Source organism: Mustela putorius, unplaced genomic scaffold (genome assembly GCF_011764305.1).
Source record: "Mustela putorius furo isolate JIRA1106 unplaced genomic scaffold, ASM1176430v1.1 tig00000083_pilon_pilon_pilon, whole genome shotgun sequence".
Lineage (NCBI taxonomy): Eukaryota > Metazoa > Chordata > Mammalia > Carnivora > Mustelidae > Mustela > Mustela putorius.
The window spans coordinates 10,964,988-10,990,496 of NW_025421273.1; the positions used below are offsets into that span (position 1 = coordinate 10,964,988).

The 25,509-nt window shown below is 56.4% G+C and overlaps 1 pseudogene; it reads right to left on the reverse strand.

Moving 5' to 3' along the window:
* Nucleotides 1-20,048: 20,048 nt before the first annotated feature.
* LOC101688924 lies at nucleotides 20,049-24,242 on the reverse strand (annotated as a pseudogene).
* Between the last annotated feature and the right edge of the window lie 1,267 nt (nucleotides 24,243-25,509).

Here is a 25,509-nt window from a genome sequence, read left to right on the forward strand (position 1 = left end):
CCAGACAAGGCCCCCTCTGCTGGTCCAACCTCCACCGAGCAAAGGAGGAGCCCCAGGCATGGGCCCTGCCCTCCAGGGACGGAGGGTGGGATGGGGGGTGTGTGGGGCCGACCTGCAGGCCCGTGCCCTGGCACCGTGGGATCCTGCCTTCCCCCAGGACTCCCTCTGGAGCCCTCTCCCCCAGTTTCACATGCTGCTGCTGTTGGAGGCCCGGCCTGGTGATTTTGAGGTCCTGTTTTACCTCTTAGGAGAAGAGACACATGAGTAACAAGCTTGAGAAGACTGAGATGCTGAGTGTTCCTGAGAAGGAGTGGGAGAGATGGAAGTTTTCAGGTTTTGGGTTATTGTGGGCAGGGGTGGGGGCAAGGGTGCATGTGGGGAGCTGATAGAGCTGGCTAAGGGAGGGCTGGCAACAGACAAATGTTCTCCCTTCCCCCACTTGGGGCTTCTGTGTTTCAAGGTCACACCGTAAGAAGAGGCTTTTGGAGCAAGGCTGGGCGGGGTCCCGCAGCATCGGGGTCTCAGTGTGGGTGCTGGGTCAGGGCAGAAAGCACCCCAGCTGGCCTGTTTGTGTGTGTCCCAGGGCTGAGAGTGACATTGTGTTTACCTGCCTGGGTCCTCTGCCGAGGGCAGGTGCAGGGTTCGGATGGTGCTCAGGTGTGGCACGCAGGCCATTCTCAGCAACTTGCCAGCTCCAGCCTGTACACCCGCTCTGTGGGCCACACCACAGCTGCCGGGGTGGTGGTGGTGGTGGTGGTGGTGGTGGTGCCCTTACCTACAGCCACCCTCCCCTTCCCCATTGGCGCACACACCTGGCCGGCTGACTGGAGCAGCCACCAGCCCTGTGTTGAGTAACTGTGTGTGCTTACTGGGCTGCCCTACCATCCCGCCAAACATCCCTCGTGATGAAGCCACTGCAGAAAGACCTGGCCCGACCTGCAGGGAGACCTGCCAGCAGTTTTAGGCTTTCTCCTCTGTGGGCAGCTGCATCCTGCGTGGGTCCAGAGGCAGCTGAGGCCTAGGGACTGCTGTCAGCGTACACTGCTGGAGGGGCCTGTGGACCCCAGCCCCACCCGCTCCTGCCTGTTCCCCACAGTGAACAGAGAGCCTGCAGTCATGGCAAGGACTTGGACAGTTTTCATATTCTCTTGCTTTTTTGTAGATTGTAGGACACATGGGCTTTGGGGTCAAGCCTGGCCTGAAAGGGTAGAAGACACCAGAAGCTCAGTGAGTAGGAAAAAGGAAGGGGACCCCATGTACTGCCCCAGGTCATGACTTGTCTGTGACACCACTTTTGATCCAAGAAGGCCCACATGTATTCTAGGGAGAAGCAGAAGGGTGAGGAGCAAGGTCTCAGGCCTGAAAAACAACCACAGAAGGACAGAGTACTCCCCACCACACAGTGGCTGTGGGCATTACCCTTCCATGCTCACTCATTTGTCCCCTCAGTCCACTCTGGACTTCACTTGTCTTTGAAGGCAGGAAGAGTATCCTGTCCCCATACCATTCCCTAGAATGGAGGAAGGATGAGACAGGTATGATGGATGAAGAGAGAATGGATGGGTGGTAGTGAGGAAGGATGGAAGGAAGAGTAAATGAATAGATAGAGGGATAGGGGATGGATGGATGGATGGATAGGTAGAGAGAGGGATAGAAGGGTGGATGGGTAGATGGGAAATGGATGGGTGGATGGGGAATGAATGGATGGATGCAGATGATAGATAGATGGATAAAAGATGAGGGGTTGTGGATGAATGAAGGGTAGTGGATGGATGGATGGATGGATGGATGGATGATGGATGAGGGATTGTGGGTGGATTAATGGATGGGGGATGGATGATGGAGGATAGAGGATGGATGGATGGATGGATGAGTGTTGAGGGATGGTGGATGGATGGATGAGGGCTGGATGGATGGACGGAGGAGGGATGGGAGATAGGGGATGGATGAGGGACGCATGGGATGGACGGATGGATGAGGGATGGATAGATATATGGATGGATGGATAGATGGATGGGGGATGGGTGGATGATGGATGGATGAAAGATGGTGGATGGGGATGGATAGATGGGGAATGGATGGATGGGGGATGGATGGATGGGGGATGGATGGATGGGGGATGGGGGATAGATGAGGGATGGATGGAGGGGGGATGGATGGGTGGAGGGGGGATGGATGGATGGAGGGGGGGGTGGAGGGGGGATGTATAGCCCCTGGATGAATGTGTAGATACATTTAAGCAGCTGAACATAGCTGCACACAAACACACAAGCATACTGACCACTCTGTGTCTATGACCGTAGCCTTAAGGGGTACTGGGCACTGCCTAGCTAACCTACTTCATTTTTCTTTCTCACTCACAAAGGCTGCTTTCAGGAACACTTTCCCCCATTCTCTTCTCTCTTTAAATTGCCAACATGCTTCCCTCCTCAACCTCAGCTGCTCTTCTTACTTCGTTCACTGGGAAACCAGGATAATCTAAAACAGAAGCTCCCCATCTTACCAGCACCATGTCTACAAACACCTGCGTATCCACTTCCACCTGGACATAGGTGGCCTCCCTGTGTTCCTAGAGAAGGTTGGCACTAGTTTCTGGGCATCAGACTCCATACTGATGGGTCAACTGACTGACAGAAGAAACAAATGCATGAATAGGTTGACGGATTGATGAATGGCCAGTGGATGGATATACAGATAGATGGAGATGGATGGGGCCTGGTGGGTGGAGGGGTGGACAGATGGGTGCATGAGAGTGTTGAGGGGCTAATGAATGAATGTATAGATAAATTTGCGCTTGAATGGATGAATGGAGGAGGGATGACTGGTGGACAAGGGAGGCAGGACGATGAATTGGCGGGCAGGTAAATGGAAGTCTAGATGCCCCTGTCTGGCACCAGCTGGGGTTGTCCCTGCTCCCCCAGCTTGGGATTTGGGCTCTCACAATTGGGTCAGGTCCTCCTCCATTCCACCCTGCTGCAGGCTGACCTCCTAACCACACCTGCCTCTTGCAGCCCAGACCAGGCATAGGCCGGCTCCTGAAAGAGGGTGTGGGTCCCTGGCTTTCACGAGCTTCAGTCTAGGCTGAGTATATGCGGGAGGAGAAGGCGTGCTACATGTGTCCGTTCATGCGGTGCCCTGGGGGATGGGGCAGACCAGGACGGTGGGGACACAGCCCCAGGAGCCCCTGCACTGGCTGTGCACGCATGTTGCATGGCAGTCATTCTCTGAGGTCTCTGTCCCCACCCCGAGCACAAACGCTCCTACTATGGCTCTTCAGAGATGGAGGATCAGCTCCCTCACAGGGCGTCTCCCTCCTGTCTGTCTTACTCTTCGTTTCTCTGGTGAGGTTCCCACAAGTCCAGGACTCTCACACTGGTACTGAGCCCCTAGTGTGTGCAGGTCTCTGGGTCACAGAGAGGCCCCACCCTGGGAGAGGGAGAGTCAGTGCCCTGCTACAGCGAGGACCCTGTGGGGCGGGGAGTGTGGAGGCTGGGGCTGTGTGTCACCTGGGCGGGAGGAGATGGCCTGTCAAGGGTGACTGCATGGCAGCCGGCAATTATGTGAGCTGTGGGCGCCTCCTCTCAGGCCGCTCCAGGCCCAGACTCCGTGGCCGAGGGTGCGGGCGCTGCTGCTGACATTTGCGTGGCTATGGCCGGTAATTGAGGTCCTGGCCCCCGAACGACGGGCATGTCCCTGCCACGGTGGCAGTCCTGGCCCACAGTGTGCCATGGGCTCCAGAGTCCCTCCCTGTCTCGGGGACCCCAGTTCTGCCCCAGCTAAGACTGATTGGGACACTGAGGCCCAGTGAGGGCAGAGGGCCCTGCATGGCTCCCTTCTTGGGAAGAGTCTTACCTGCCTGGAGGCACAGAGGTCCCCGGGGAGGTGTGGCCGGCGTGGCCTGCTGTGACCTCGGGGCCCGTGAGGTCCAAGGCCCTTCGAAGCCCATGTAGCCCCTGAGGACTCCCACACTGGAGCAGGCCCACGGCCTCCGTCTGAACTCCCAGGCCACCTCCCATTGCACCCCCGAAGTCTGGGCTTCCATATCTGTCACGGGGCTGCCCTGGTTGGCCCTGGTTGCAGAGGAAGATGTGACCCTCCCATGGGGACTGCCCATCAGCGCCTGGTCCCCACTGGCTGCCCACCCTGCTGGCCACAGGGCACCCCATCCTAGGAGGTCATGGCTCAGGCCAGGCCCCTAAGATCTCTGTGTGCCCCCCCAGGGCACCTTATCGCTTGGCCTCTGGCCCCTGGAGCCATGTGCTCCTTCTGGACCTGGCCCTCTCCACTTAGAGGACACTGTCCCCGGCCTCTGTCTGCTCTGCCTTCTTCCTCTGCCTCCTGGGCTGGACTCTTCAGCGTCCTTGTGTGGGGGTTTCTCAGGGCTCAGCTCTGGGCCCATGGCTGCCTTCACTGCTCCACCTGTGCGTCCTTCCCCACTGCAGGCTCTGCTGCTACCCCAGAGCCCCCCACCCCAGCGAGCTCCCCCCACAGGCGGCCCCCAGTCCTGCACATGGGGCACCCTCAGCACACCCATGGTGCTCCCTGCCTCAGGGGCCAGGCCCATCGCCCACCCCAAAACCCAGAGTTGTCAGCCTCTGGCTCACCTCTAAGGACTCGGTGACACCAGCGTGACCGACCAAGTGTGCTCACAGGGGAATGTGCGTGATTGCAGGCAAGCATAGGGGAGTGCTCACGTGTGCACGCTCACGTGGCCATCCATGCACACACATGTGCGCACGAGTGCGTGTTCACATGCGTTCACACACATGACTATGGGCGTGTGTGGACGTGTGTCTGTGCACTGGACTCACACTTGTGTGTGGATGAACATGCAGGTGTGCTCGTGTGTGTGCACGTGTGTGTGCATGAGTACAGGTGTGTTCGGACCATGTTCCTGTGTGCACATGTGTGAGCGTGCATCCCCACAGCTCACGAAGACAAGGTTGGGATGAAGGCGGGCTGAGCCCAAACTCTCTCCCTCCCACCTCGAGGGCTTTATGGGTTTGCTTTCTCCTCCTTCTGCTACTGCCTGGCTCTCACCCACCCCACTGAGCTCCCCCCGCCTCTGCAGAGCCTCAGATGGATCTCTGGTTGCAGGGACGCCTCCCCGGGCTTCTCTGGTGACCTGGACCCCGGGAGGGCCGAGCCCGAGGAAGCCCTTGGACTTCCACCTCACTGTGCTTGCCCCTGGATGGCACCACAGGACACAGGCTCAGTGGGGGTGGGAGTCAGCCCCTGCCCCCTGCCCTTGCTCCCTCTACGAGGTGGGGGCGGGGGAGGGCACAGGGTGAGTCCCAGGCAGCGCAGGCTCAGTGCCCTGTGAGCACGTGCTCAGGGGCAGGCGCTTCGGTTTCAGAGGCGTCCCTGTCCCCGGGGAGCCCTGGGGCTGGGGGCGCGGCAGGCGGACCGGGGCTCCGTGGTACGCTCTGAAGGCTATTTAAATGCTCCATTGGAGAGGGATTAAAGTTTACGCAAGGTCACCGAGGATGTGATAATTATAATCACAGGTTTTTGGCTCCACAATGACAGCCATTTGTTATTTCCGCTCGGGCGGCTCCCGCGGCCCCGAGCTGGTGACAGGCGTGGACTGATTTAGTGGCCTGAGCCCGTGCCCCTCCCTCCCACTGCAGTCCCAGCAGCCCCCACTGCCGGGGCTGCCACAGAGCTCCACCCGCCGGGGCCTCGCTGATCAAGGGCTGGGAGGGGGAGTCGATAGGGGGACTGGGAGGTGGTGGCGGAGGGGGCTGGGGGCCCGGTGCCCGCTAGGGCCAGGAGCCTGTTGCTACCCAGGCCCCAGGCCTGGCACGTGTCTGTTGGGGCGCCGTGTGCCAGCTGAGGCTCTGTTGGCCATATGGGCAGTCATATTAATACCTTAGTGGTGGCCAGTGGCTGGACAGGATGAGCTGTGTTCTCCCTGCGCTGTGTCCAGCTGGAACGTGTGCTTGGGTTTCCGTGTTTCCGTGGAAGGGGTCTATCTCTCCTGGGGGACAACTCTGCCCGGAGAGCGGCCAGTAGTCCCGGGGTCCAGCACAGCTCCAGCACGGACGGGCCTCACGCCACCCGAGCCCGGAGGGCCCTTTCCTGGGCAGGCCGAGCTGAGAAGGGTCTGGGTCCTTAAACCCCGACCACCTGGCTGAGACGGTCTCAGCCGGGAGTGCCGGGCCTGTGAGGGCCGAGGCCTGGCCACACAGGGGCCTGAGGTGTGGCCTATGGCAGGAGTACCTTCCTGGTGGGACACCTGTAGCCACGGGCCCCTGTGTACCCATTTCCTCCCTGTGCCAGGGAAGACCACAGGGGATGGAGAGGGGGGCGCCAGTCTGCCCATCGGGAAGCCCTCTGCTTGCTGCCCACAGGCCCCCAACCCTCACACACCCACACATCCTGCCTGTTGCTGCTCCATGATTGATGCAGCTTTTTTGTTTGTTTGTTTTTGCAATCAAAGGGGAGAGCACTTTAGTATATATTAAATGGTGATAAATAGGGGGTCCGGAAGGCCAGGTTGCCGTGGCATCAGTCTTGGAGGGAGCAAAGACTGATAACTCACAGGTGGCGTACAAAATGAAGCCAAAAACTGCTTGGGGAGCCCAGGTCCCAGGAGCATTTCTCCCTGGGGCCATTTGGCCAAAGTCTCCCTGTGGCCCCAGCGCCCGTGGCTCTGGCCCTGGGCCGCCTGCCCCCCACCCCCACCACTGGCAGCCCCGCAGCCCTCGTATCCACTCTCACTCACAGTGGCCAAAGGATCCCGACTCCAGTTGGGTGCAGAGCTGTATGAAGGGGGGCCCTGCCCCTGACCCTGCCTACACACTCTCTAGAGTGATCAGGCAGTCGGAAAAGGTTGGAGAAATGGCTCTGGGCCATCTGGGGAGCCTGGAAGCATGGCCCAGCTCCAGAAGTGGGTCCAGGTCATAGGTGGGACACGACCCTGGCCAGGGGATTGTTTGGTGCGTGCATGCACCCTGGGGCCCCTTGGAGGCAGCAGGAAGGCGGGAGGGTCAGATCAGGTCCCACCGAGTCAGGGGGCCAGCATGAGAGGGGCTACTGGGTCCTGAGGTCTGCCTCCAGGCTGCCAGGGAAGACATGGTGGGGAGAGAGGCCCTCGCAGTTCCTGATTTAGGGCAACCCCTCCATTCCTCCCTGTCTCCAACTGGGGCCCCAGGTGGGGCTCACCATGCTGGTTGGACTGCAACTCCCCCAGGTTCAGCCATCACAATAGGACGCAGCCCAGCATCCCCCTGACCATGGTCTCTCAGGCCAAGAGCTGCCCTCTACCCTCTCTCCCGACTGGTGCGAAACACATTAACCCGATGTGCTTGTGATCAGTGGAATAAACCTGCCCCTTGCCTTCCAGGGAGGTGATGGTTGGGCCCCTGGAAGTGCCAAGGCCCCCGTGCCCTCCGGCAATCAAGCCAAGTGAGTTTTACTTAAAACCCTGCGGAGTCTTCCCCACAGGACAGGGGCAGGTCCTCACTCTCGGGGGCAGGACAGCTTTCTGCGGATGGCACAGCTCCCCGGCCAAAGACGCCGGGTGTCTCCCTCCAGAAGCAGAGTTCCCGGGCTACCCTGCCTTCCAGGAAGCCGGGCCAGGATGGCCGCCCTCCCTGCTGCCCCGAACATGGTCTCCGGAGGCCCCAAGAGAGTCAGCTGAGCAGGGGGACAGGGCATGGTGCCTGACTCAGGGACAGACTTGGGGACAGACTCAGGGACTGAGGAAGGGCCAGTACCACATTGACTGCTCCAACTGCACCCGGTACCCCCAGAGACACACCCCAGAACAGAATGGCAGCAGACTGGGTGGCTTGGGGGTCCCGAGTGGGACAGGAGGGGGCTGAATGCCCCAGTGACAGTGGGCTTCTGGGAGGGCAGCAGGTGGAATCCTGGCCAGGCCAGTCGTCCCCATGGAGCTGGGGTTCCATGTCACAGGCCACATGTGGCAGCCTTGGCCGTGCCTGGAACAGTGTCCCCATGGGCTTGGGGGCAGCAGGGGTACCAGGAGCCCATGGGGGCCGGCAGAGTTCAAGAAGGGCTCCACGGAGGAGATGACAGGCTGTCTTTGTCCTGAAAACAGGGCTTTCCGTGCCCGGGGCACAGACTCAGCAGTTCTCAGAGGGCCGAGGAATCTGGGGGACTGGGGGCCACTCACTTAAGAAGAGTGAGAATGCTGAGGTGCTGGCAGCCAAGCCTGAAGCCAAGCACAGTCCTCTCTGGGGGCAGGGCCTGGCAGCGCCTGCAAGCAGCTGGTGGCCCAGTGAGGGTGGGGGGCTGGGGCTGAGCCCCAGATGCCAGGACCACGGGGGGGGGGGTCAGCCAGCACAGAGCGGCTCCCTTTTTCCCCAGCCTCAGCTTGTCTCCTGACATAGCTGGTCCTGTTCCTCTTTAGGAGCTTTTCCTGTTTAGGGTGTTAGTCGTCCCTCTCTCAGATGTGCTGTGAGTACCCCCACCCTGTACCCTATTTGTCTTTTTTTGAAGGGGCAGTTTTTGCCGTCTAGAAATTCTTGATTTTATGTGGTTGGATGTATTCATCTTCTGTGTTCTGTGGCTTCTGTGTTCTGTGCAGCTTCTAAGTTTTTCTCTCTCGAGACTGTGTTGTAAGCGTGGGAGATTTCATCCCTAGTTTATTTTGATCCAGGAAGCTGTGCGGATACTCAGCAGCTGCCCCCCACCTTTCAGGAGCTTGCCCTGTCTTTTACCTCCCAACCCGAGAGGTCCCCTGTGTGCAGGGGGTCGAGTCCGTGGCTCCGTCGTGGCCATGGCTGTGACCAGTGCCCACTGGCAGTGCTTTCTGCCACCTTCCTCCTTGGGATATGCCTGGCACTCCTGCCAGGGAACCACAAAGGGAACCATGAAGGGAACCACGTGGGAACCACATGGGAACCACACAGGAACCAACATGGATACGCTGTTTCTATGGGGAGATGTTGGCAGCAGCCATTGTCTTGTCTGTGTTCAGTCTTTCTGTCATGGGGTGAGCCTGTTCATCTGGTCCTTACATCCCTCTGTGGGACTTGGGAGACTTGTCCATGCAGGACAGGACTGCTTTCCCGCTTTTCTCCCTGCTTCCAGCCTCTTGCTGGAGGGAGTTACCACCGGAGCTGGTTTCAGCTGATTCTTCCCCAGATTTGGCCACATCACCTGTTAAAAAAGGGTTACTTCTCTGGTTTGCAACCCTGATGCAAGTCTCAGTCACTCCTGCCACCATGACCAAGTGCCACAGAACAGGCGACTCAAACAACAGAACTTATTTCCTTATGGTGCTGAGGCTGGAAGTCTGAGATTGGGGTGCGGGGGCTTGGTTCCCTCCCCGGCCTCCCAGTGTGACTCCCCTGGGTCAGGAGGCAAGGGCTGAGCCTGGGAGGGCACAGGGCTCCTCCGGAAGCCTAGGGGACCTCGTAGCAGTCCCTCTGCGGTACCCCCAGCAGGCTGGAGCTCTGGCCCTGCTGACCTGGGTCCTACCAGGCTTCCAGCTATGTCGGTGGCCAGTCAGCAGGGGTGGGGCTTGGCGGCCCCAGTCTCTCAGGAGCTGTTTGGCCCTGGCCAGGCCCTGGTGAAATGCACTATATAAATGTAAATTTCCCTCCTAGTCGCGCTCACTCATTCAACAAGCTATCAGCCGCGGTGCTGTCAGCCCAATTCTTCACACTTGGTGTCCCTGTTCTCTGTCTGGGGCAATCCTGTTTCCCTGGGCCGTGGAGGGTTGGCAGCTGCAGAAGCTCAGCTTTGTAAATGCAGACAGGCCCCCTGACAGGCCCCTGAGGTGGGGACCAGGCTGGGCTGGTCTTGGGGCCAGCGCAGGGGATGGAGCAGGCACCTGGGCTGGGGAGCATCTGGGAGAGGACAGCTCCTGTCCTCTAGCCTGTTTTCCGGGTAGGTGCGCTCAGCACTGAAGGGGCAGAGGAGGGGAGGGAAGTGGGCTTGTCTCCCTCCCATCTTCCCAGACCTAGCCCACCTCCTCAGGCAGTAGCCCGGCCCCAAGGTCTCCCTCTGGTGGGGGGAGTGGGTCCCACAACGCTGTGGGGTCCAGCCAGACATGACCCTATAGGCAGGCTTCCTTGTCCTCACGGGTCAGGAACAAGGAAGAGCAGCACAGGGCCCATTTTACAAGTGGAAAAACTGAGGCGTCAGAGGGAGAGCCTCACCCAGATCATGTAGCTGAGCTGAGGCTCACAGCCAGATCTGGACCAGATCCCCTGTCATGTGGAGGAGGGATGGGCAGGTAGAGCATGGGTGTCAGGAATCTGGGGGTATGACTGCAGTCGGGGAGAGGGTATGAGCTGCTCAGCTCCCCTTGGCCCTGTGATCTGCACTTGGCAGTCTGAAGATCTTTCTGCGGTGTTCACTGCTTCCTACCTGTCCTCCCCTGGTGTATACTGCCCAAATTGGCTGGGCAGGGAGCCCTTGATCCCCAGATCTGAGGGCCTGGAGGCAGGCCCTGCTTTCATGCGAGGGGGGGAAGGGGGGGAAGGGCCTTCTAGGGGCTGGGGGTGCACTCAGCAGAGGCCCCAGAAGGTTGGGGACTGATGCGCACCTGCCAGCCCCACTCAGGGGACACAAGCATATGACCAGGACAGCAGGATGGCCCCAGGATGGGTGGGGGAGGGGTCACTTTTTATAACAGGTTTATCTAAGTCTAATTGACATACGACAAACCCCACATAGTGAAAGTATATAGTTAGATGGGTCCTGACAGGTGCATATGCCAATGAAAATGCCCCTATGACCTGGACGACCAGCATGCCCGCCCCCCAAACTCCTCCTGCAACCCTCCTTGGACCTCACCACATCCTGGCAGCCATGGATCTCCTTGTCACCTTTGATTCATTTTTCTCTTTCTAGAATTTTCTACAAGTGCATTTTTTCCCTCCAGCTCCCTTTGCTCTGCAGCATCTCAGGACTCATGGGGGTGTTGGTGTGTCCGTGGCGTGTGCACTCTGCAGGGTGCAGGGACACAGCCCATCCACTCAGTGGTGGGGACCCGGGGCCAGTCCAATGTGGGCTGATTTGGAGAGAGCCACTGGGGCGCTCGTGTGTAGGCCTTTCGAGGACACACGCTAGTGTTTCCTGGGGCAAGTGTCTTGGCGCACAATGGCGGTGGCTGCTGCTACACCTTAAACTTTTTTAGTCATAGGCACATTGTTTCTGGTTGTTTCTGACCTGGTGGCTTTCAGTTTCCGCCACAGGAGTGCTCCCCACGCCCCAACACAGGCAGTCCTGCTCTGGGGTCCTAGCCCATCCTGTGGAGGGGGTGGCGCAAACGTGCATTTCCGGAGGGACCAAGCCTGGAACGTGCTTGCTTGCCATCCCCGAATCTTCTTTAGTTAAAAAAAAAAAGGTTCTCAAATCTTTGGCTCGTTTTTAATTGGGTTGTTTGTCTTCTCAGCATGAAGTTGTAAGACATCTTTTTTCCCCTGTTTTTGAAAATTGAGATATAATTCATGTAACATAAAATTCACCATTTTAAAGCACACAATTGTGTGATTTTCCTCGTGTTGTCACAAGGTTGTACAACTATTGGCACTACCTGGTTCCGGGACATTTTCATCTCCCAAAGGAAAGCTGGCCCCTGGCGGTCACAATCGTCCCACAGCCAGGCTCCCACTCTGGTCTCCTCCGTGGGTCTGCTGTCCTAACAGCCACATACTGGGTGGGCTCCTGTGTCAGTGGTCTTGGGGGATCCAGGCCCCAGGGGCAGGGGCTGGAATGTGGCCTCATTCCCACCTCATTCCTACCTCCTGCCTCCAGGGCTCTGGGCCCAGAGCCCAGAGCAAACTCGCAAACTCGGGGCACCAGCAGACTCACAAGTTAGTTGTGTAGGGCAGTCAGTAGGGCCCGCCTGGGCAGTGCTCCCAAAAGAGGAAAAGAGCGCAGAGAGTGGGGAAGAGGGAGGAGCAGGTGGGGGCGAAGAGGAGAGGGAGGAGAGATGGCTGAGGGGACAGGGGGAGGGAGCGGTGGGAGGGGAGGTGAAATGGGGGAAGGGGGAAGGGGGAGGGAGGAGTGAGGGGGTGAAGGGGAGGGGCGAAGTGGGGAGCTGTGGGTGTTTAGGCTCCATATGCTGCTCCACACCGGGACATACCCGGTATGCTGCTCCATACCGGGACAGCAAGGCACAGTTTTCCTCCTGGAGCAGAGACCAATGGCTTCTGCCTGGACAGGCCTAGAGGAGGCTGGGGGGGAGGCTTCTCTGCAGGGCATAGCCTCCCCCTCACAGGTGGCATTCACACCGGGCATCTGCCAGAGCAGGGACTTGCCCACCCTGGGGCCCTGATTTATAGGGTGTCTTTCTCCAGGTCGTTCGTGTTTTCCAAAGGCTGCAGAAATCTAATTGCTCTTTGAAGGGGAGAGGAGGCTCTAAATAAAGCCGTTAATTGCAAGCACGAGGCTCCTCTAATGGCGTCAGCCTGCAGGTGAGCACCCTCGTGGGGCTGAGCAGCCTCCGACCAGTGGGACGCCCGGGCGGCCAGGGCGCGCAGAGCTGCTGGGGGCAATCTAGGGTGCACACCTCACCAGAGTGCCCCTCTGGCCAGCAGTTAATTGGAATAACAAAGTCAATACTCATGGCTGCTGGGGGACACAATCTTCACTTGATCTCTCTCCTGGGCAGATTAATTAAGTGTTATCAATTAATGGTCCCGGTTAAAGGGGACACCATGGAGTCACTTTCACAGGCAATATCGGGCCTCCAGGGCCTGATGGGGAGCCAGAAATACCTTGATTCCAGACTTACTTTCCCTGAGAAAGCAGGGATCTGAGAGCAGTGCAGGGTGCACTGGGCAGAGGGAAACTACCAAGCTAGGACCAAGGATTGGGCTTAGCGACAAGGACAATGATGGGGATCTTAGCACTCTTTGACAAACCGTCACTGGGTCACCTGCCCCTTCATGCCATCCAGGGGGCTCCCCACAGGGATGCAGCTGGGTCTGCTATTAGTCCCAGACCTCAAGTCTTCTTGCCCACGCAGCCAGGAGCCCAGCCCCTGGGAAGGACACGCCACTCATCACCGAGGGCATGCGGGCCATCCCACAGGAGCAGGGACGTGAAGGAGGGGCCCCTGGGCACCCACGCTGCGTGGATTCTAAGGGGAGCCAGGTGGGGCTTCCCACGGAGCAGGGCATGGCACCCCTGCTGGGTTGACTTGTTAAGACCTGGAAGGTCCTACTTCCTCCAAGTCCCTGCACCCCAATGCCACCCCCAGCAGCCATTTCTCTTGCAGTACACTGTCACCTTCAGCATCATTGGACACCGAACATCATTTTACAACTCAGATGCTGTGACCATGGTCAGCTGTGTACCCCACAGCTGCCTCAGGGCTCTGGCTCCCAGGCCTTTCTATGGGAGACTAGAGCATGGGTGGTGAGGAATAGGGCTGCTGAGCACAGGTTCAGGGAAGCAGTGTTCAAGGACTCAAGGATCAGATCAGGCTGGGGAGGAGACTTTTCCTGACCAAGCCCAGCTTTCCCACCTCTCTCTGCAGGGCCCCGGTGTGGCGTTCCCTTCCCCTTGGAAGCCTGCTCAGGAAGAGAACGAGTGGCTCTGTCCTAGGGCTTGAGGGAATTCAACATGTATTTGGAGTTATGTGTGGCCTACAGCCTGGTCTCTGTCATCTGTCACCTAGCTAGTAGCACTGAGCTATGGTGCCTATCTGTCTGAGTCCCCGTGTCCTTATCTTCAGGCATTGTTCTGATTAAGAGAACAGATGTGAAAACTGCAATGGACCAGGAAGAAATGATGGTGGTGGTGACAGTGGTGATGGTGATGATGGTGTTGATGGTGTCGGACGGTGGTGATGGTGATGATGGTGTTGATGGTGACGGTGATGATGGTGGTGGTTATGGTGATGGTGATGATGGTGATGGTGGTGATGAAGGTGATGATGGTGATGGTGATGATGGTTGTAATGATGGTGGTGAGTGGTGATGGTGGTGATGATGATGATGATGGTGGTGCTGATGGTGATGGTGATGGTGATAATGGCAATGGTGATATTGGTGTTGATGGTGGTGATGGTGGATGAGAAAACAAACATTAGTGTCTCCCAGTTTCTGAAAGCTAAGACTCTGATGGGGGCTTAGGGGGGGTTCTGGCTCAGGGTTCCTCATGAGGCTACAAATGGTCAGCCATGACTGTAGACATTTCAAACCTTGATTGGCAGTGGGTTTGTTTCCGAGATTGCCCCAGGTTTTGGCAGGCCTTGGATCCTCACTGACTGTTGGCACAACCAGGCAGTTGGCTTCCCCCAGAGCAAATGGTGAGAGAGAGATGGGGCGGGAAGAGAAGGGAGGAAGAAGATGAGCAACCAAGAAAGAAGCGGCCATTGTTTTCTAACCTAATCTCAGAAAAGGCATCCTTCCCCTTCTGCAACACCACTTGGAAACAAGTCACCGGTCCAGCCCCTCAGGGAGGTTAACAGTGTGTGAACCCCGGGAGGGGGCTGATGGCATCTCAGAGGCTGCCTGCCCTAGTGATGGCAAGGGCTAGGAAGAAGCTGAGGGTACCTGCTGCCTTAAGGCCCTCCAACCAGAAGGAAGACCAGGGAGTGAGACCAGAGAAGGTTTGTGGTTCCAGGACGTGTCTTCCTTACAAAGAGGAACATTTTGCACCAGGCACCTGGGTTCTTATGATTTGCCTCTTACTGCTCAGCCCAGAGTCCTTTGAAATGGTCTGTGAGTTATGGACAATGACCCCTTCTCTTTTTACTCTGCAGAAAACCAGAGTCGGGTGTCCTGGCTGGAGGTGGGGGAGCAGCAGAGGCCTCAGGGCCAGTTTCTGGGTGCTCGTCCTAGACCAGGCCTCCTGACACCATTTATAGTCCATGCAGCCCATCCTCCAGGGAGGGGACACTGCTCCTGGGCAGCAGCTGGGAGCTGGGGGTGCAGCTCAGCCTGCCCCTGGCCCCTCCCTGGGACCAGCACCCGGGGGATGAAGTCTCCCCTAGCAACCTCGGGCAGCAGCCAGCCGGGTCTCTGAGGAATGAACACGGTGCCCCATAATTTCCAAGGCGCTTGCCCGATGGGACAGTTTGTAATAAAATTGCTTCTAAAAACATATTTGCAAGTTGCCACCACATTTTTTATTAAGCAGAACAGTCTCTCACGGCGGCTCTTCGTCTCCATGATTAAGTAGCCGACTTTCTTACATGTATTTTGTTATGTGGGTTTTAACCAGGCTGAGAAAGCGCCATCTCTGTGAGGGCCTCCCTTAAAAAACGCTGTTTTGATGTGTGATTTACGGGGTTATCTGATGAATCCCTCCCTGAGCTGGTGACAGGCTCTGCCTGCGTGATAAGGTGAAGGATGGGATGGCCTGCCTGGGCTGCTCCTCCCTGCTGGGGAGCCAGGGGGCTGGGCCTAGCTGGGGTAGGCCGCCTGGGGTGACAGTATTTCTTTTGAGGTGGGGAGGTTGGGTGGGGCGCAGGGTGTGTGGGGTAAACAGCCCATACAGGCCTTCTCCCCTCTCCCCAGCCCCAGGCCACTCAACTCAGGGAATCTGGACCATGGCTCAGTGAGGGAGGCAGCCAGCGACTCCCATCTGGGTGCTGGGGGGGTAGCCTGGCTTGGTGCCCCGCAGGCCTCTGGTGGTGGTGATGACCCTGGAGCAGGGCCAGAAGCAGGTCCTTCCCCACCCATCGGGGGGCCACCCTGAGCAAGGGCCAGCAGAAGGTGTCAGGGGCTCCTTGGCCATGCTGAAGGCTGTCCTGGGCATCTGGCAGAGGGGCCCCCTGACAGTCTCACAGCTTGCTGGCCCAGGGGAGTGACAAGTGGGGGCCCTTGGATGCAAGGCCACTCCCAACAGAGCCCCAGCCTCTAATTGGGTCATTGATTTTTCCCTCTAGTTCCAGGGGCTGTAGTGAAGCCTGTTTCCCTGCCCCACCCATACCATCAGCTCCCACACCCTCTCTCAGCGGCGCTCCTGCAAGAAAAAGTCCACTCCTTAAAATCAGCCCCCAAGCCCTGACGGGTTGTGAGGTCTGATTCCAGAAATCATCCTGTCTTCACAGGGACGTGCGTGCTCTGAGATCAGTCCAAGTCCCTCGGTGTGGACTGTATGCCAGCCCCAGCCTGTCAAGGCAGGGGTGGGGGCGTCAAGGCAGGGGTGGGGGCGTCAAGGCAGGGGTGGGGGCGTCGACCCAGGTGACCCCAGCCAGGAGGCCATGTAGACCTTTATGAAGGCCAAACTGATGGACATCAGAGGCTGCAGCATGGACACTGAGCAGGCCCGTCCCATGCCTCCCCCAGCTCCCCCCCGCCGACTGACCACGTAGCCCTGCCTGATGGCCTGGGGCACCGGGCACCTCATCTGTGTCCTGCCAGGCAGGACCAGATGCTAGGCTCCTGCTGCCCTCAGGAGAGGGGCAGGGCTTCCCATCTGCCTCATCTCTGCCCCCCCCCCCCTGTGATCCTTCGGAGCCCTGCTTGCGTGGGCGCACCTGCCCACGCATCTACATGCACCCACACAGCTGCAAGCGTGTGCAGGCACTAGGAGCGTGTGCATGTCCGGAAGCCAACAGACCTTGGGAGCCAGCCGGGTAGCCATAGGCAGAGACCAGCCTCGTGTCCATGGATGAACAGCTGTGGCAGAGGGCATGGAGTGTGGACGTATGGCACAGCCGGGACAGGCCAGAGGCCATGCTGCTCAGTGGAAGAGCAGACACAGGGCCACAAATGTTGTGTGGTATGTCCAGAAGAAGCACGTGTACGGAAGCAGATGTTGGGTTGGTGGTGGTCAGCACCTGGGGAGGGGATACCGGGGCACCAGCAGGAGGGCAGACCACGGTGATGGGCAGCCCATATGCATGGGCTGAAGACACATTGAATTGTGCTCTTGAAATGGTGTTCAGTAAAGCTGTTTAAATGGAAAAGGATGAAATTTGGGGCCCAAGGGAGCATTTGACCTACAGTGTGGTGGGTCCTGGGCTTGGAGCTGAGCCAGGCCCCACCACAGCCACCCACCCCGCATGGGGCCTAGGCTCCAGCCCTCGGGTACTTCTTTGCCCAGGGTTACTGTGAAGCCTTGAGGGGACCAGGCCTGGGCTGGGGGCTGCAGCCTTCTCCATGGAGTGTGGGGCTGATAGGGCAAGTGGCAAGGCGGCAGCCCTGGTTATCCGTGTACCTGTGAGAGAACCGTGAGGGACCATGAAGGCAGAGAGCCGGTTCTGAGCAAACCACGGCAGGATGGGCTGGCCCTGCTGCAAACTCCAGCCCCAGGGCTCATGAGCCTGCAGCATGTGCCCTTCACTCTCCCTGCTCACAAGCCTACAGCGTGCACCATTCGCTCCCCCTGCTTGGCCGTGGGCCAGCGGACCTACTAGAGCACTGCCTAACCCGAGCCTAGGGGTGGCCGCCCGTGCCCTTGCCCCACCCCGGGGGGGCTTCCAGCCGTGGGGCATGGCCTCACTGGAGCACCAGCTGCCCACTGGAAGGCAGCGTGGTTCTCACCCCCTCGGGAGGCCCTTCATGCCGGCAGGTGGTCCCACAGCCTTGCCCTTCCAACCCTCTGCCTGAAACGGAGCCTGCTGGGCAGCAAGGTGCCCTCAAGTCCAAGTCTGGCTGGAAGACAGCCCAGGGCCATCCCAGAAGTTGAGGAGGGGACATCCATGCAGAACCTCCTTGAACCCAAGACATGGACAAGTCTCTCGGACATGGAAGTGATGGGAACCCCAACCCCCAGCCTGGTGGACCCCTCCCCTGATTCCCTTCTCCCCGGGTAGAAATGGTTAGAGATGTATTAATTATATTTCTTCCCCTAATGGGCTGCTTACTTTATGATGTGGGGACACAAAAGTAAATTTTAAAATCAATTATACAATTACATATGTAGTAATAACAGAGTACACAGCTAATCTCCACTGGGTCAGGACTGCAACCTTCCAATAATGCAGGTTTCATTAGCGGAAACGCTGTTATTGCCAAGAATTACAGAAATAATGGGAGTGGGTGTATTCAGCGAGAAGTAACAAATGAGGCTGCCCGAGAGATAAGACGCAGAGCCGGCGGCTTGCAGAGAGCCCGTGGAGGCTGAGTACATCCGCGGGTCACCTGCGCCTGCTTCAGGAGCAAGAATTAATTTAGAAGCTTTCTGGGGCTGGGCAGGCGGGGGCTTCTGCCCAGGAAGCCGTCCTCCGGGGCGAGGGGTGGGCAATGGAGGGAGGGCCCCCGGCCTCTGTCTCTGTGCCTCTGGTGCTGGTAGGTCCCCAAGGCTGCAAGCCACCACAGACATGTTCCTGCCCCCTTGTCTCCTCTCTCTGCGCTGGCTGCCAGCTGTGGGCTGCTGATCCCTGAGCTGCCAGCCTCACACTCCTAGGCATCTAGACCTCCCAGGTCCCCAGTGGCCACTTCTCACCACAGCCGGGGTCGCTGGGAATGTGACTTCTCCCGCTTCGGCCCTGGTTTCTGATGGACAGAAAAGCAGATCCCCAGGGTGTTTAGAAATGTGTGCAGAATAAGAACAAGATGGTTCAGAGCGAGGGCTAGAGTGCTCTTCTCTGCCCTGTGCACCCGCAGGCCCCAGAGATCATTTTGGGGGTGGGCTGGGCTGGGGGTTGCCAAGAGTTGATATGTGTTAGAACAGAGAGTGGAGGCCAGATGCTGACAGGGACAGCAGGAGGGGCGGCTCCTTGGCATCTCAGGGGGGACCGGGCCTAGGACTGTTGGCTCCCAGAAACTGAGGAGGGGTCTGTGCAAAGGCACCCCCATTTCAGCTGCAGGAGCAGAGCGTGATCATGTCATCTGTGCAGAGAGAGAGTGAAGCTCCATGTCACAGCCCCCAGGGTCCCAGTGCTTGGCACTAGGGTCTGCCCAACCAGCCTGCTCGCTGCCTCTAGGGTTTGTGCAGGAAGGGCCGTGCCTGGCCCCTGTGAAGGAGCCTGGGTCCCTTTTGTGTGGTTGTTGAGGTTTTGTGGGACTTTGGGGAAATTGGAATGTCATTCAGTTCAAGAGGCCTGTTTGCTCTCCTACCTTCAGGGGAGGGAGGTACACACCAGCCCCAGCGGGGTTGGGGGGATCTCTCTCTCCAGAGCATTCCTGACTATTCATTATTCATGTGCTCCTGGCTGCTGCAGGCCCATGGCCCAGGGGACTTACGGGGGCCGGGGACTTGTGGGGCGGGGGGGCGTGGGGGCAGGACGGCTGGACAGGCTGAATCCCAGTGACTGCGGATTATCGTGCATGCAAATGAGCTGCGCGGTGCCAGGGTCGGCCTTCCCTTTCTGCGCCGGCAAATAGACTCCGATAAGGGGATCTTTGTAATTACACGGCGCTACACTGGTCAATTCTGACTTTTAAATACCGCAGGGCCCTAGAAAGGAGAAGAAAGCGCCGAACACATGTTCTCCGAGGCAGCGGCGGCGGCCTCTTTGAATCCCGGCTCGGGAGCCCGGCCAGCCGCCCTCCTTTGTGAGCGCTATCGCTCCATCACGGCGGAGATCATTTCCAAATTAAATTTTATGGTCCATTACTTACCGCTCCGACACTGGTCTAATGGAATCTTAAATGGAACTGACTTGATCTGTGTGGGGCTGGCCTCTCAGTTAAGATGTTATTTGGTTCTAATTATCAGATAATGAACTCGGGAAATTTAATTTTTAATATTTGTATGTCAAAAGTCCATTGTGCTTTGCCTAGAGACTTTAAATTAAAAGTTAACACGGGCGCAGCACCAGGTCCAGAAAGTGCGCCTGGCCGCCTGAAGCCCCTACTGTGCTCCGTTTGCAGGCCGCGTGGACGACCATGCGTGGGAGGCTGGGGAGGCCACCAGCCTTGCCCCCACCCCCGCTCGGCACTGGGTCACCCCAAGTGCAGCGCCCCTGCCCGCTCCCTCTCTGAAGTCCCCACGGTCAGCAGGGACGGATGCAGTGCAGGAGCGCGGTGCCCAGCCCCTGTCCCGGGCTCCTGCGGGTCCCAGACTGATAGACTCGGAATACGGACTCGGACTGATGGACTCAGGCTGACGGGCCCAGACGTGCGCCTGGGGAGGAGGCGGGCTGCACTGGGTTGGAGCCAGGAGCACCTCGAGGCAGGAGCACCTCCTCTTGGGCAGGATCTGCCCATGTCCATCCCTGGTCAGCGCCCGCCCACACCAGCGCCCACCCGCACCAGCTCCAGCTCTTGGGTCTCCCTGTCCTTCCTCACACCCCCGGCGCGACCCTCGGGGGCTCTGGAGGGGGTGTCCGGCTGGGCCAGGCCGGGCTTTTGCACTCCCCCCAGGGCATGCAGGCTCAGACCCCAGGAAGGAAGCCCCCCCAACTCTGTCCTGTGTCAGCCAGACTCAGGCAAGGCAGCTCCTCTCTGCTCTGAGCAAGGTGAGGCCACAACTAAGGTGGGGCTCAGGGTGTTTCCACAGGAGACCACCAGGAGGGCTTCCTGGAGAAGGCAGTGACAGCAGGGGACCTGGAGGGTGGTGAGATTTGGCAATGGACAAGGTCACAGATAGGGGCAGGGCTCAGGACTGGGGGACTGGGTGACAAGGACGAGGTTGGGTAGGAAGCTGGTGTGGGCTGTGTGAGGAGGCTGTAGGGCTGGACCCCAAGGGTTTGGGGCAGATAGGCCAGCCTGATGCCCCCGACCCTAGTGTCTGCCACTCAGACCAGCGGCTGGCCCAGGTGGAGGCCCCTCTGCTCTGGTCACAATGTCACCTGGAAGTGTAGTGGAGGGCAGTGGGGGCCAGGCAGGGCTGGCTGCCCAGTGATGGACGGCCAGTGGCCTTCCCTGCTGGACGCTGTGCAGGTCTCCCCACCCTGGTCTGCAGTGAAAAATGACAGCCAGGCACCCGGTTCATCACCAGGTTGTCATGCCTGAGCGATCTCTCGGCAGCCCATCCTGCACCACCTCAGGGAGCCTCAGTCTTGTCAGACTTGCCCTTGTGGGGCAGGGTCGGTACCATCTGTCCGAGGCCCACAGCTCTGGGAGGCAGGCCTCCCCAGCAGCCAGGGAGCTGCATCCAAGGCCTATGCGTCAGAACCGCATAGCGTCTGCTCTACCCCAGAGCCCGCACTGTGGGGGGGTGGGGTCCAGCCAGCTGCCACTCCCTGCTCCTCTGGGGCTTCTAGGCAGCTGGAAGGCCATGGCCACCATCGCTACAGGCCCCTTGACGCAGTGCCAGGGGCCCATGCTGGGGGGACCTGGCTGGGCCTATACATGGCCTGCACTCCTCCCAGCATGGCGGCTGGTTCCAGGCTGGCATCCAGACCATTCGGGATCCTTCGCAAGAGGAAGAAGGCTCAGTAGTTGTCTTTTCGCAACTGGCTCATTTCATTGAGTATTGTGTCCTCCAGATTCCTCCACAGGGAGGCAGGCAGCAGGTGGCAGGCAGCAGGAATTCCTTCCTTTTACGGCTAAATAACATTCACTTGCCCAGCTGGACAACCTTTCACTTCCCTTCCATTCACTGATGGACACCTGGGTTGCTCCCCCATTTTAGCTGTTTCGGCTAATGCAGCTGTGAACATCTTCTATCCCTGGAGATACCCAGATGTGGAAGAGCTGGGCTGTGTGGTCATTCTGCATTTAGTTTTGTGAGGAAACTTCACACTGTTTGCACAGCAGCTGCACAAGTTTGGGCTCCCACAACAGCGCACAGGGCTCCGTTTCCCCACATCTTTACCGACACGTGGTGTTCTGGGGTTTTATTTTGTTTGGTAGAGGCCCATGCTGGCATCTGACTGTGGGTTTCATTTGCATTTCTCTAATGCTTAGAGGTGTGAGCATCTTTTCACGACTTATTGGCCATCTGTAAATAACCCTTGAAGAAGTGCCTGTTCAAGCCCTTTGATCACTTTTAATCAGGTTGGTTATTTTTCTTGTTGTTGTTATTGAGTTTGGGGAGTTCTTTACATATTCTGGATATTAGTCCCTTACCAGATAAATGGTTTGCAGACCTTCTCTCCTGATCTGTGGGCCACCTCTCCTCCCTGTACATTGCATCCTTTGATGCACACAAGATTTTGATTTTTATTAAGTCCAGTTTATTTTTTTTCTTGCATGTGCTTTTGGTGTCATATCAAAGAAATCACTGCCAAACCCAAAGCTGTGAAGTTTTCCCACTATGTTTACCTCCAATGGTTCTATAGTTTAGCCGTTACTTTAGGTTTTTGATCTATTTTGAGTTAGTTTTGTATATGGTGTGAGGTAGGGCTCCAACATCATTCTTTTCCCCGGGGATGTGCAATTTCCCCAGCACCATTTGTGGGAAGACTGTTCTTTCCTTTTCCCTTGTTGAAAGTCATTTGACCACATGTCTAAAGGTTTACACCAGGGCTCTCTATTCTATTCCATTTGTCTCTATGTCTGTCTTGATGTCAGTACCCACTTTGTAGTCAGTTTTGAATTTAGGAGCTCTGAGTCCTCCTGCTTTGTTCTTCATTCTCAAGATTGTTTTGACCATTGAGATTCCACATAAATTTCAGGATGGATTGTTCTATTTCTGCCAAATGTCTTGTTGAGATTCTGATACAGATTGCAATTAATCTATAGATTGCTTTCGGTAGTATTGTTATCTTACTGATATTTCATCTTCCAGTCCATGAACATGGGACATCTTTCTAGTATGTCTTTGTTAATTTCTTTCTGCAGTGCTTTGTTATTTTCTTTTTTTTTTTTTTTTTTTTTTTTTTTTTTAAAGATTTATTTATTTATTTGACAGAGAGAGATTACAAGTAGGCAGAGAGGCAGGCAGAGAGAGAGAGGAGGAAGCAGGCTCCCTGCTGAGCAGAGAGCCCGATGCGGGACTCGATCCCAGGACCCTGAGATCATGACCTGAGCCGAAGGCAGCGGCTTAACCCACTGAGCCACCCAGGCGCCCGCTTTGTTATTTTCGATGTAAGTCTTTCACTTCCTTGGTTAAGTTTATTCCTAAGTATTTTATTCATTTTGGCCTTATTATATATGAGATTGTTTCCTTAATTTCTTTTTTGGATTCTTCTTTTTTTTTTTAAGATTTTATTTATTTATTGGACAGACAGAGATCACAAGTAGGCAGAGAGGCAGGCAGAGAGAGAGAGGGAAGCAGGCCTCCTGCTGAGCAGAGAGCCTGATGCGGGACTTGACCCCAGGACCCTGGGATCATGAGCTGAGCCGAAGGCAGAGGCTTTAACCCACTGAGCCACCCAGGTGCCCTGGATTCTTCTTTTTTATTTTTTATTTTTTTAAGATTTTATTTATTTATTTCACAGACAGAGATCACAAGTAGGCAGAGAGGCAGGCAAAGAGAGAGGAGGAAGCAGGGTCCCTGCTGAGCAGAGAACCGGATGTGGGGCTCAATCCCAGGACCCTGGGATCATGACCTGAGCCGAAGGCAGAGGCTTTAACCCACTGAGCCACCCAGGCATCCTGGATTCTTCTTTTTTAGTGTATAAAAATTTTCATGATTTTTCACATTCTTTAAAATCTAACCATAGCAGACTTGCAGAAAAATGTATAGAACATGAGTGTACCACCTGTCACAAAATGAAATTCGTGTGTCCAGCTCCAGGTCAAGAAATAAGAGTATCATCAGCCCAGCTGGTGCCACCTCCCAGCACTTCTGTTTTCCCCAGAGAAAACCACTGTCCTCATTTCTTTCTTTCTTTCTTTTTTTTTTTTTTTTGACTGTCTTAAATTGTTGATGAACATTACTTATATCAGCACTTACTTACATTAGCTGGAGAGTATTGTATCTTCTCCATGCCATACTGTGAGAACCACTAGTGATGTGGTGGAACTTGGGACTGTTCCCAAGGCCATGTTTTCAGGGCCTGCATATGTCAGTCCTCACATCTCCCTATGCTGTGGACTGGTCTGGTGCTCTCCTGGGTGTCAGAATTTCTTCTGATAGCTTTATGAAATGGATTGATGAATATAACCTGGATACATTTGTAAATGGAATCTTTGCCGATCCAGTAAGATTTCAAGAGTCTTAGAGCCCTACTATGGTGTCCAGCTTGCTTTTCTGTGACAGACTATAGGCTTTGGGCAAACTTGAGCTGTTAGCACCATGATGGACAGGCTTGCTCTAGGTCACACCCTTAGGAGCTGGGTGTTTGCAGCTACCGTGACACACAAGAATCTGACAGATGACATAACCTTGCTTGGCCTTGTACCCTTGTCTGTGTACTTTATTAGGTCAGGTTGGGCAGGGGGCCAGTGGAGCCCAGAGAGCTGGGCAGCGTGCACCTTGAGAACAAAGCACATTACATTGGACTGCTTCTTCCTCCATAGCTCCTGGATGTACCTGTTTGAATACCTTTGAGCTGATGGCTGCCACTGGAAGGAAAGACCCATCGTCCTGATTTCTAACTCCACGAATTCATTCTGTCTGCTTGGAACTTCACATAGAGGAATCATGCAGTGAGTACCTTTCGTCTGGCTGCCTTGATCGACACTGTGTTCAGGAAGCTCATTCCTAGAGCTGTGTGAGGCGGTAGGCTACTCGTCTCATTTGTAGACTATTTCCTTGTGTGCAAATATAACGTCCTACCGTCAGCGGCCATCTGGGTCATTTCTAGTTCAGTGCTGTTCCAGGTAGCACTGCTAAACATGCTTGTGCATGTCTGTTGGTGAACATGTGTGGGTCTCTGCTTGGGGGTGGTGGCATTTCGAGGCGTGCAATATGTTTAGCTTTTATAGGTATTGCCAAATCCTCTTCCAGCACCGCTCTACCAGTTCACGCAGCCCCCAGCCACGTGTGGGAGGCCTGGCCTCCCCCAAGCAGTGGCCAGGGCCGGCTCACAGGGACTCACAAGAGCTCTGTACACACATGGTTCTCAGCTCTGCCAGTAGTGACATGAAGTGGCACCTTGCCGTCAGCCATGTGGGGATTATTTACACCATTGAAACTGGCCGGCACTGCCAAACTGGGCTCCTTCCCCTCTGGAGGGTCTCCTTAGACATTAACCACTGGTCTCTGCTCCAATCTTTTGCTGCCCTGGTGTTCCCTGTCTTTCTCTGTGCCGCTGCCCCATGGGTGTGTCACACAACATCACGAGACTTTAATGGGCCCATCCCGCTCACAAACGATGCACAGAGCACTTGTGTGTGTTTATTGGCCATTACATTAGTGTCCACTTTTGTGAGGTGCCTGTTCACGCTTTCTTGTAAGAATTTCTTTATATGTTATGGTCGCATAGCCGTTGGATGACAACATGTGTACGAGCACCTTCTCCTGCCGTCTGAGTGATGTTTTGATGAATAAAAGCTTTGAAGTTCTTAGAATTGTTTACACTTAGTACATAATGTTGTACCATTTAAGAGATATTTTCTTATCCTGAGACCATGAAGATTTTTTTGCATGAGGTCAATTTTATTTATTTATTTTTAAAGATTTTATTTATTTGAGACCAATGGGAGAGAGAGAGAGCAGAAGTGGTGGGGAGGGGCAGAGGGGGAGGGAGAAGCAGACCCCCTGCTGAGCAAGGAGCCCCATGTGGGAACCCAATCCCAGGATCCCAAGCTCAGGACCTGAGCCAAAGGCAGACACCCAATGGATGGAGGCCCCCAGGCGCCCCCATGGGGTCACTTTTAGCTTTTTCCATATAGACACCTGCTTACC